We start from the raw sequence: 13,864 nt of genomic DNA on the forward strand, positions 1-13,864 counted from the left end.
ATATTAACTATTACTCAGAACATTATACTTTTACTTCTGGAAAGGTAGAGTCACCCTTAGACCTCTTCTAGGCTTCACATAAAATAAGGCGTTTGATAAGAACAACCATGCAGGAAAGAGCCAAATCTAAATGAAGAAATGGAAGAATTCAACTCATTTTAAAGAATCAGAGTCTTTTATATCTCCATAATCCCTGAAAGCATCACTATATGCTTTAATTAAATCATTGTTTAAAAATAATTACCCTAAATTAGCAAGAATAAGCAACTTACTGCACAAGGAAACAGAAACACACATTTATATTTGCACAATTTTATATCTATAAAAATTTTTCAAAATTATAAAAGTAGCAGGGCTTTTAATGAATAAGCCTATGATACATGAATAATTGACCTACATAAGAGAATTCACTCCAGGGTGCTCAGTAAATAGATACATTTTATTATTTCTTATTTTAAATGTCATTTTGAAATTTTATTAGGAAATGAAAAATGTCAATAAAACAATGAGAAGAAAGTTCTTTAAGACAGTGGGTATTGGACACCAGTGAGAATGGCACATATTAAAAAAAACTAGCAACAACAAATGTTGGCGAGATACGGAGAAAAAAGAACTCTCCTGCACTGTTGGTGGGAGTGCAAACTGGTCCAACCACTATGGAGAGCTGTGTGGAGATTTCTGGACCTACTAAACATAGAGCTTCCATATGATCCAGCAATTCCACTCCTAGGTATTTACCCAAAGGACACAGAAACATCAATTCCAAAGAGCACCTGCACCCCTATGTTTATAGCAGCACTATTTTACAATAGCTAAGCTTTGGAAACAACCCAAATGCCCAAAAATAGATGACTGGATCAAGAAGATGTGGTACATATACACCATGGAATATTATTCAGCATTCAAAAAAGATAAACACATGCAATTTGCAGCAACATGGATGGAGCTGGAAGGGATCATGCTCAGCGAAATAAGCCAGAAAGAAAAAGAAAAATACCGGATGGTCTCACTCATAACAGGAATCTAGAAAACTTAAATAAGGGACCAGGAAAATGAGTAACTATAAGAAAGTGAAAATCAAAATCAACAAACAACTATGAACCAGAGACACTCTATGGGGGGTGGAGGGTGGGGAGGGGAGGGATTGGGGTCAAAATAAGGGGGTTGCAATTGTATGGGGAATATAAAAATAAAATTTATTTAAAAAAATTTTAAAAAAAGACAGTGGGTATTGGAGAGTGTTATAGCAATGACTTGGGTTCCTCTTACCTGCCCATTAGATCTCTATTCATGTTTAAAGAATATTAACTTATTTCTAGATATGCATTTCTCATGAGTTCATTCTTTATTTACCTTTCAAACAAATGATTATAATAATTAAAGAAATCAGGATGGAAAAGTAGAGTGGCAAAACAAGTAGTATCCAGCTATAAAGTTAGAATACATGCTATACACTATTAGATTCTATCCTATTGCAAGAAATGGCTAAAACTTCCGTAATTTTTCTTTGAAATTTTAATTTTGAAAATTCAGCCTTATCTAAGCTCTCCTCTGTATTGCACAAGAGCAGTAGAAAACATATTTCTCAAAATCTCTTTCCCATGTTGTCCAGGTTAGAGTCAGCCAGTGTGAAGCACTCACATGGGTGAGGAAGGCAAAGGCAAAAGAATACATAGACACAGGGGAAGACATGAGATTATAACAACTTCCCACTGAGTTTTTGAGAATCGCTCATTTTGCTCCTTCAATTTAAAATCCTTATAGTAACAACATTCACAATCTGTCACAGAATTTTCAGCAGTGCATAACCTCAAATTCTTCAAATTATAATCCTTTATACTTGAAAAAAAAATGAGTGTCTTCTGTTTTCTTTCCCAAATCCTGGCTGATATGGTAGTCTGTTAGAGACCAATGCAAAGAGAAGCCTACTAATAATTCAATTGACTGTGTTTGTAAGACAAATATAAGCCATTTGCTCAAACAAAAACCAGTTTTTCCCTATTATAGAACACTGAAAGAAATTTTCCTGGCACTCTCATAGGTATGTATTGAACAAGTTTTTGACAAGTTTTAACAATATGTATAGTAATGTCTTTCCAATGACTGTTTCTTATAATATCCCTGAGCACAAGCTGATGGCATGATTCCAAAATGCAATTCTAAACAAGAAACTCTACAAGGGGTTGAAACAATGCAAAACAAGCATGCATTTCTCTGACAACTTAGTTGAGTCCAAGTACAAAATTTTTAACTGTAAGGATAGATTTATAACATAACCTTTGGGAAATTTTTATAAGTCTTAAGGAAATATTACTAGCATGAGCCAAAGAAAACCCAATGAAGCTTCAAATACCAAAGCATGATTTTCAAAACTTAAAAAAAGATGGTCTTAAAGTCTTGGTCTACCACCTCACCCATGAAATCTATCCTTTGGTAATTTATCAATATTTCAGAATTTTTCCTTATTAATTCAAATGAACAACTCAATAATGAGAAGTTTACAATAAGATTTACACTTGTAGATTTCCCAAATGATCTCATTACTAACCTTGCCAAGATTTTTTTCATACCCACCATTCCCCGTCAATTCAGGCACTAAAAGAATAAACCTCAGCATTGAGATAATAAAACTGCTACCCATTTATCAGCAAGTTTTGACAAGAATGAAATAGGTTATAATCTCTGACAGCTGAAGATCAGCACCAGATTAAAAGTCCTTTGGCTCACTTCCATTTTTTCATCTCCTTTATCTCTCTTGCCATTTCTATCATGCAAACAAATAGACCCTCTACTACCTCTGCTATGTGTTGCAGATTAAACTAAAGGGGGGCGGAGGAATCGATACTTCCCATACAGCCCAAAATGTTCAAATTAGGACTATAGTGTACAAAGAGAATACATACAGCAAGTTCTATGGATTTGACACTAAGACAGGAAAAGGAATAAAATATCCTAAATAAATTCATGTATCACTCTCATTTTGGTAATAAGTAAGCTTAGTAAAAAAAAAAATTGCAAGATGATAGAGTAGCTATTCCTATGGAAATAACCTACACAGCTGCTCTCCTTAGCAACTTAAGTCATCAAATACAATGTCACTCCTCACATTCAATACTTCCAAAGTATATAATTATTAAACCTTTAAGATATCAGTGGTTAAGTAGTCACTCTGCTCCACATTAGGAGTTTGACAATACAGTAGTTAAAAGGTAACAAAATCCTTTGTTCTTTAAGCTTAGATTACATAGAAGAATAAGAGACAAAAAAATAAGCAAAAATTGTATAAGTAAATTGATGATAGACATTATGAACAAAAATTGAGTAACAATGGAGAGTAAAACATTTAGAAATTGGGGGGGGGAATGGAAGCTTACAAATTTAAGTAAGATGATCAGGAAAAGTCTCAAAAAAAAAGTAATAACACACCTGAGGGAGGTGCGACAGCAAGCCATGTGAAAATGTAGGAAAAGAAAACATGAGAATAGTTCCTTGGAATGGGAATGGACCTAGTCTAATTGGTAACCAGTGTAGCTTAAAGTAAATTGTGAGCAAGAGGGTAATAAAGGGGATAAAATCAACATCGTTGGCAACAATGGAGAATGTAGATCAGGTAAAGCCTTATAAATCACAGTAATGATAATGGTTGTAACCCAAATGATTTGGGAAGTCAGGGGTTGATTTAGAAAAAAGAATATCCTGAATTGACTTACATATTAATCAGATCAATTTGCCTTCTGAAGTGAGAATGAAAGGATAGAGCAATGATGAAACAGATCAGCTTTGTCTCTGGGGAGTAGTAAATTGTGGTGAGGAGGAGACCAGGAGTTCAGTTTTGGACCTTTAGATCTGCCAATCATGAAGATAGACATGTCAAGTAGGACATTAGTATATCCTAAGACTCAAAAAAGGTAAAGGGCGGAGGATATATATCTGGGAGTCACTCAAGGATAGAGAATATGAAAAGCAGAAAGACTGAAGAGTATCCCCAAATGAAATAAACAGAAAGTGAGTGAAAGGACATGAGTAACAGCATCATAAAGGCAGTGTAACAAGGAGCATGTTTGAGCAGTGAGAATTTGAAACTGCCCCCCTCACCCATCCAAGCGTCCTCATTCCCAAGTGTGACAGAAAAGAGATACACAACTGAGATGTGTCCAACAGGATGCTTGTTCCCCTGCCATGGACTTCTGGCCATAAATGCTATGCTTGGGTTACCCTTGACTATGGCTATAGTGTAGACAACTCAAAACTAGATCAATAGGAGAGTAAAATTGCTATTTGCAACTTTCAGTAATTATCTTGTAATGCTCATGTGTTAGAAAATGAAGAAGTAAGGTAAATGACCAGTAGTCACTGAAGTGGAAATAAGAGGGGATGATACTGCACAGAGGGAAGTTAGGAACCTTGGTGCTGGGTGGACACAGATATAGATTCATGCAGAAACAGAAGTATCTATCCCCAAAAAGACTTGGGAACGCTCATTTATTCCTGAAATAAGTCTAACGCTAGGTTGTGGTATTTTGTGAATAGAACTCAGACAAATGCAGAGAGTTGGATTATTGTTTTGTTGACAGACATCAACAAATCACTACATAATTACCCATTATGCTATCAAGTACTGTAACTCAAACAGAACACAGACTAAAGTAGGAGATAATAGATCTCTAGGCAAAGTATACTTTAAGACAAAAACTCTGCATTCTGATTCCCAGGTATTTGATTGGATAATTTGAGTAAATGTCTTCACTTAGTCTCAATTTTCTCATCAATAATACAGACATAGTATAAAAATTACAGGGGTTTCTGACATTATAATTGAGTGATTCAACTTTGTGGCACATAGAAAACACTTACTAAATGGTTTGCATATTTAATAAGGTAAATCTAAGAAAAAAATTAAAATTAATAAAGCTTGTTAGGGTCTGAAGAGTTCCATGGACTTTTCTGTATTTTTCTTTCTGAAAGATCATCGTGTTTAAAGGGAGTACTTCTGTGTAACATAGTTAAAAGATTTCTTTACTTGAAGCCTGCATTCAAAAAAGTTAGTAAAGTGAGAATTTTCACCAATGTGGCAGAGGTGGGAGGTAACATTTTTGAAATTAATATTTAAATATGTCATTCATACCACAAAAGTGACCACCTGATTTGTCTACTCTTAGATTCAGCCTCGGGAACAATTTCTTATAATAATTTCCCCTTTCTTTTGCTGTGGTTGATGGTGACCCTCTCCACTCCAGTCCTAATGAGCAATCTTAGGAAATTGTAAATCACTTTCAAGAATAAGTGAAAGAGAAAGAAGAGTTGCTCAACAGGGATTCAGCCAATCAATGGTTACTTAATAACCACTGACTAGTCTATGAGTTATGTCAGGCACTGTGGATGTATATAATTATAAGAATGTTCTTTGTGCTCTAGGGACATACCATCTGGTTGTGGAGATTAGAGTTAACCACATAAATCAGTTAGGGAATAATAATAATAATAATAATACATATTTTGATCCCTTGCTATGCTAGATTTTCTGAATGTGCCATGTCCAGCTATAACAAACCTACACAGTAGATCTTTTTAATACTAATTTTATAGAAAAAGAAATGAGATTTAGGCAGGTTAAGTAGCTTTTCCAATAAATAATGGTATGTATGATGATAAAAATATGCTAACTGTGAATATGACTTTATATGTGAGTGAATGTACCATGGATATTCTAAAGGACTACCATGCACAGAATAAATGACCAAATGAGGGGGAAATATATGAAGGAGAAAAATGCTAAGGGGCAAAAAGGGAAAAAGACCAATTATATTCAGTGATACATTGGTCAATGGAAACATCTATTTTTTTTAAGAGTTTTTTTTTCATTTATACAAAAATGAAACACATGCGCAGGAGGGTGAGAGGATTCACCAGAGACAGAGTGGGGAACAGAACAGGCGACTGATGAAATACACTGCTGACGGGAGCAGCGGGCGATACAGGAGAGGTCTGCTGTGCCATATGGAACTCTCACCAGACAGCCGGTTTCGAACCTGTGCTGCAGAGGCTGCAGACTGCTTCACAGTGCGGCACTTAACCGCCTGCGCCACCAGGGAGGCCAGAAACATCTATTTTGATTACATCAGATGTAGATTTTATTTGATATTACTCAGAATTATCAAGATATACAGAAACAATAGGATAGATGATAGGTAGGTAGGTAGGCAAGCAGACAGACAGACAGATAGATAGACAGATAAAGGACTTATTATGGAAACGGACTCAAGAGGTTATGGAGGCCAAATAATCCTGTCTGCAAACTGAAGAGCCAGGAAATCTGGTGATGTGGCTGAGCCTAAAGGCCCAAGAACTAAGAATTTCTGTGCGCAAGGGAAGGAGAAAAGAGTAACTAGGCTCAGAAAATAAGAGGAAATTCAAGTTTTCTCTGTGCTTTTGCCCTTTTTGAGCCTTCAGTGCATCATTTGTTGCCTGCACACATGGGAAAGGATGAATGTTCTTTACTCATTCTATTGATTCAAGTGTAAACCACTTCTGGAGACACCTTCACAAGCACACTTAGAAATAATGTTTTATCAGCATCCTGATTTTTTTAAGATTTATTTATTTATGTATACAAGAACTACAGTACAGGCCAGAGGTGCGGGGTGGAGATGGGGGTGTGGAGGATTCACCAGAGTCAGAGTGGGGAGCAGAACAGGCAGATCTACTGAAATACACTGCCGAGGGGAGCAGTGGGCACCACAGGAGAGGTCTGCTTCATCATGTGGGTTAGCTCCCTGCTGGGGGATTGAACTTGTGCTGCACTGTCTGGCAATAGCTTGAGAGCAGCTGTGTCTTTAATCCCTGCACCACCAGGGAGGTCCTTATCAGCATTCTGAGCAATCATTAGCCCAATCAAGTTGACACATATGGACTACCTGTTGTGGTCAAGAATGCAATGCAGAGAAATGAAAACCCTTGGAAGAGAGCTGCAAACCAGGTAGAATGAGAGAGAAAGAGGAAAGAAGGAAAATTAAATAGTAAAATTTTAAAAAATTTCTATTTAATATTAGGAGATACGTACAAGATAATTTGTAGCAATAGTTTTATATAACAAAGAACTGGAAAAAATTGAAATATATCCCCATAGGAAATTGGACAAACATTGTGGAATATGCATAAAATGAAACATTCTACAGCAGCAAAAATGAATTAGCTACTGCTAGTGTAATGATGCATGTGACCTTCACAAAGAAAAGGTTATAGAGCAGAAACTACTTGCTTTTGAAAAATAAAGGATGCATAAAATAGTGTACCATTTATATAATATTTAAAATGCCAACACTAAAATCATAATTTTTAGGAATACAAAGTTTCTGGCAAAAGAGTAAATACACTTGGAGAAGGGACACATGGTTTAAACAATTCTGAGAAGCTTCTATTTCCTAAGTTCTTACTTAAAATATATACATTATATAATACATGTATCTTATATACAACATTTATTTGAATGCATATAATAATAATAAAACAAAAAAATTGCAAGACATGAGTTATAAGGCATAACTGAATTAAAGAGCTAATAATAGTAATGAATAATAACAGTAAATATGATTTGCATGTTAAGTTCTAGTAACTGAATTCATTCAACCCTGACCACAGATCCTTTAGATATATCTTCCTGTTATCCTCATATCATGGCATAATTATAGAAGAAAATTAAGGCACAAATGAGTTTAGATTGTCTGACTCAAAAGTCTAGGCAGTAATTGAGATAGGATTTCAGAAGTCTCAGCTTGGTGAGGAACTCAGAATCAACTTTATGGAAAGGTATCCTTTGTGTTCAGAGTCAAGTTTTAATAAATAGAGCGAAATTAGTGATTCACTGTAACCTATAGAACAAATCATTTTTCTTTAATTCACAGAAATTTTTGTTTAAATGCAATAGTCTAAGGAGGGAAGAACTACTTAATCCTTGAAAAAAAAGCATCATTGAAAACTATGAGAACCTCTAACCCTTCTCTGTCCTCACCATCAGCACCCTCAAATTCCAAAGTCTTTTTTAAATGTTTTTAAAGATGTATTTATTTATGCATATAAGAAGAACTGGGGTACAGGCCAGAGGTGTGAGGGGTGAGAGGATTCACCAGAGACAGAGCGGGGAAGAGAACAGGCAGAATGACCAAAATACACTGCTGAGGGGAGCAGCGGGAGAGACAGGAGAGGTCTGCTGTGCTATGTGGGTTGCTCCGTGGCCAGCGGGGATTGAACTGGCACTGCAGAGGCTGCAGACAGCTGCACAGCGCTGCGCTCAACTGCTTGCGCCACCAGGGAGGCCCCTCCAAAGTCTTTTTAGAATTTAAAATAACTGCTCAAAGATAAGCTCAATCTTCTACTTTTTTGCCCCATGACAACCCTGACAATATTAAGTTTCATTATTAAATAAAACTGAGCCAAAATGCTTGAGGTCTGATAGAGGGTATGTAAAGGTGTACATTTTCCTATGTATAAGATCAAGAGAAAAGGATAAAAACCAGAAAAGCAAGAAATGTCTTAGGGTTTCTTAAGAAATCCTAAGTTCACCAGGAGTATGACTTCTTCACAGGAACTTGAGGACATAGCCTCATAAAAACAAGTATTACCTCAAGTATCTATTCTACATATTTCTCTTGATTTTGTGGTAGAAATAAGCACAGGGGTGAGAGGCAAGGGTAGAGAGGATGGAGGTATCGTTATACAAAAAATCCTTTCATTAGGACTCACAAACAAATGAAAGAAGATAGTTCTTTTGGATTAAACAATTTAAATAAATAAACATAAAACAACAGTATAAGATATACATAAGAGACACATAACCATTTAGGCTAGTGTGAACAGTTTAACAAAACTGGAAAGGCTGGCTGATAGGAAACATAATGAGTTTAAAATTTTAAACACAAAGCAATGGGAAGATGAGACATTTTCATCAGGAGAGACTTGTCATCACAGCAAGGTGTTTGGTTTCATTTCCATGTCTAATTTTTCATTCTTTCCAAGAATGAAAATCTTACCTATAACCTGTACCTTATTTCTGGTGAATAGAAGGTAGAAAGAATATAATAGAGGAAAAAATAGCCATGAAATTTTGTGAAAAACAAATATCAAAAATTATCTCATGTGGATGATAAAGTTCAAAGTCAAGCTGAATTGTGAGTAATGTATCCATTGACTAACATCCTTCTTTGTCAAGTGTTTTTTGTTGGGAGGGAATTATTGCAAAGGAGAATAAAGGTCGTTCTAGACACAATCTAAGAAAACTGCTGTCTACTCGTGTCTATAAGTGCCTTCTCAACATTTAATTAAATAGCAAATGTTATTTTCAGTGTCAGGCTCTGCAGATTATAAGAATATTTTTACAGCAGTGCACTTTTCTAACATGTATATAAACAATTCAGCATTTGATCTATTTGATGCCAAGCAACTTTGACCTTCACAGTGCTGACATCTTGTTTTGTTAAGGCATAGCCGCAGTTTATGCCGCAAAAAGATTTAATTGCAGGTTCCATTAATTCACAATTTTTGCTGTGTTTGAAGATTTTTTGCATTTCCTTTGAATTGAAATTTTAAAAAGAGACGTACATACATTGCATGCTTTTGTAAAACTGGCCCATTCCTTTCTCTGGGTGATAACATTTAGAAAAGAGAGTGTTTGAAAAATGTCAGAGTACTTAAAGAATAATATTTCCGAAATATTCATTATGCAGGGTCAAGATTGAACATTAAAAGTGCAGTCAGTGAGATTTTATGATTCACTCCATTGTTACAGAGGACTCAATTGTAGTGTAGTTTACCAGAACGATAAAACTTGAGAAAAGTCAAATTTATATCGAGAACTGAAAAGCAACTCTAAAGCATTAATTTTCTTTAAAAAAAAAGATATTAACAGTGTTTTAGGATGGGACATTCTCTATTACAACTTCTGTTAGTATCTTGAATTCCATGGAAAAACCAACATATAATTCCTATCATCATTAAATAGACAATAAACTGTTGGATGGTACAAGTGGAATTCATATGTAACTCATTAACATCTAATGCACTAAACTAGCATCTAACAAAAATAATTTACTGAGAAATAACTTAATACTTTATAACAAGAAAAGGTATTAAAACCCTCTATAAATAGAATTTACCTAATTCTTATCATTTTTCCTTTATTTTCTGCAATGAAATAAAATGTTCTGTGTTTAGTGCGTTCTTATTTACCAGTGAGTACATTTACTAGTATAAGTAGCTAATTGTTTGACATAATTTAAATGCATTTTTTTATTATTTGATAGTACCTTAATCAAGATTTAAGATATTCTATTTTTTCCAAACTTGAGTGGAGAGATTGTATCATCTTATCTTATGTAATGGTGTGTTTTACACATATATGAATCATTAGTTAGGATGTATTCATTACGGAACAGTCTGACTTTAGAAAACAATAACGGAATTGTTGTGTTAACACCTCTGAAATGCTGTAAGAAGGATTTGTTTAGTAATTCTCCCAGTTGCCTTCAGAAATATACAGTAGCAAAAATGGTATTCAGATATGTAAAAAATGGGAAGTGTGGCAATCTGAGGGAGAAAAGCACCTTAGTGGGTAAGGTGCTAAGTCATCTTTAAGTCATCCTCCTTATAAACTTCTGAATGGCCTCAATTAGGTACATCTCTATTAAACCAAACTCTTAACCAAAGGAATGGGAATCATTCTCAATATCTATATTTCCCTAACTTATTATATCACAAAGTCCTGTCCATTTTACCACCTATTTTCAAAATTTTCCCTTTCCTTTCGTCAATATTACATCACCTTATCCAGGCGACATGGCTTATAGCACAGCCTCTTCACTACACTCATTGCCTCAAAACTTCAACTTCCCCTAATATGTTCTAAGCATCACAGTCATAGATCCTTCATTTTAGATTCTGATCAAGTTGTTCAATTATAATAATGCATCCTAGCAATTCCCCAATGCCCTCATGATGAAGTACTGTTGGTGATCTGGCCCTTAATAATCTATCTTTAGTAACCATTTTAATCATTTTGGGACGCTATAACATAATATCATAGGTAGGATAGCTTACAAACATCAGAATTTGATTTCTCCCAAATACAAGTTCAGGGTGCTAGTTCAGTTGGGTAAAGTCCCTCTTCCTGGTTTCTAACCTGTACCTTCTCAACTGGTCTTTACACCTGTTGGAAGGATTAGGTCTCTTTTGTAGGATCTCTATTCCCTTTTGTGGGAGTTCACCTTCATGACCTATCACCTCCCAAATGCCTCATATCCTAATACCATCACCATTGGAGGTTTAGGTTTCAACATACAAGTTTCAGAGGGACACAATTTATTTCAGACCATAGCACGATCCATTGGTATTTTCCATTTTTTGGACTAATGTCACAATGATTAAACCACTTATATTTCTCCCATTAGCCATGCTCTATCTCATCTCTGAATATTAGATCATGTTGTTCTCTTTGCCTGAAATGCTCTCCTTCTCTCTCTCACCCCATTTGCCTTGGCAGCTACTGCTCATCCTTGTGACTACAGAGCAGCTTGGAATTTCACTAACTAGTCTTTCTTAGAAACCCTCTATGTCTGCATTTGGTACTCTCTTCTTTGATCTTTTACATCCTCAGTGCCATAGAACTTACCACATCATATCATTGTTACCTATTTACTTGTTTCCCTCTATCCTGATGGACTGTAACCCCTTAGAATAAGGAGGCCATATTACTTGCCACTGAATTTCCAGGGCCCATGTAGAACATGCAGTGGGCAGTCAATAAATATAGACAAAGGGTTTAAGATGGGTTTACAGGTTCAGGTGACAAATAAAGGAAACTCTTTACAAGGAGTTTGTAAATAAAGAAATGAATACAAAAGAAATCAAAGTCATTGTTCAATATTAAGGCACACACCACTAAATATTTTTTGTGCCTTGTCTCCTCTTTAAAATATTTTGAGGTGAATTATGACAAACATATTTATATGTTTTATTTCAGACTGATATTTTTTAGAGCCAGTTGATTTTTTAATATAGTCTACCAATGCTTTATGTATAACTAACTAGGGAAATTCAACATTGGATATAAGAATTAGTTTTTTTATACCTTCTTGTAACTACTGTAACCTGATGAATTTGAAAATTAAGACAGGGTTTCAAGGAAGATGGGATCATTCATAATGACACTCGTACTTAGATTACTTTTAGAAAGTGCACTCAAACAAGATGATGATACTTCATGCCAGTCTTTTATTTAGCAAATATTAAAATTTGCTGATCCTTCAAACCTTTCTGCTATTCCAATCTGTTATTCCAATCTCTTCACTCTAGTGATACAATAAAGAAACCACTTCATGTCCTATCAAACTGTGTACAGATAATGTGACATTTGTATCTGAAACAGGTAAATTTTCAAATGCTTATTTTGTCTGGGCTTATTTTTTTTATTATTTAATAATGGCATTTTTGACATGACCATATAACTTAAAGTTTATGAAAGTGCATCTTCACGTGAGCTAGGATGCATATTAAGTAGCAAAATGTGTGACTTCAAAAGATAGTGCAATAAGCTTGTATCCCCCAGCACTAATTCACCAGCAAAGCCCATTGTAATGTTCAAAGCTGACTCAGAACACTGTAAGCAATTGTTTCTCCTAGAACTTGCTTCATTAATTTGATGTCCCTGACAGTACCTGCGTGAGCCAATTCAATACAAACTGCATTTGGGGTGTTGACTGAGTCATATTGTCAAGTCAGAGGTTACATATTTCTAAATAGAAGAATCCACTGCAGTGTGTCACATGGCCAGGTAGCTTCTTAAAGTATATTCTTTAAAGCTGCTTTTTCTTCTTCCTTCATTTGCATATCAAAACTGACCAAAATCAGCTTTAGTATTCATAACTCCAGCTCATTTTGGTGGTGATCGGATGACTGGCTCTTGCCAGAATTTCTCAACCATGGCAATTTACAATTTGGGCTGGATAATTCTTTGTATAGAAGGAAACTATCTTTTGCACTGAAATTCTGTTTAGCAGCAACCCTCACCTTTACCCATTAGATTCCCCTACTTCAAATTGACCCAAAAAAAAAAAAAAAAGTCTCTAGACATTAACAAATCTTAGGCACAAGAGGACAACATCATCCCCAGATGAAAATCGCTGACCTCTTTCATGCCTTTAAATTCAGGAACTTTCTTGTCGACTTTGACTTTCACAATTGGAATCCATCCAACCTGAACTAAGTTTGCTAAATAGTTAATGCATTATTTCTATATGATTATGATGTTCAAGTCATGCTTGCATTTCTGATCCTACTATCACATCTACCCATACATAGTTCTAGTGCCACTGTTGCTATTTCCCACTAAAGCCAACCTCTCATGACTATTCCCTTTCACTTTATTCAAGAACATTACTACAGTGACTTGTTCCCACACTCCTGCATTGACCATTCCCCCCCTCTTCACTGGGTCATTCTTATCAGAATAGAATACACTATTATTCATTTCACCTTAATTTTTTTTAATATTAAGGAAAAACTCTGTGTCTTGACTGCTCCAGCAAAAGCAGGCCTGGACTGCCCTTCCCCTTTAAGAATCCTCAGAATTCCTTTAGAATCTACCCTCTCAAATTCTCTGGAGTCCACTTTATTTAGGAATGTATAGTGCCTAGGAAAGTGTAAATCATGACTGAATGCATGAACAATTAAGGAAAAGCCCCCCCCCCCCTTTGTACAGAATCCTCTTTCACATTCCTCAATTGTCAGGCTGTATTTTCCTCACCTACGGGAAGACCCAGGAAGCAGGGGTAGGGGAGGGGAGTAGAACAAAGACCCTGCTCACATCTCAATTTGT

The sequence above is a fragment of the Talpa europaea genome (genome assembly GCF_964194135.1).
Source record: "Talpa europaea genome assembly, chromosome: 2".
Taxonomy (NCBI): Eukaryota; Metazoa; Chordata; class Mammalia; order Eulipotyphla; family Talpidae; genus Talpa; species Talpa europaea.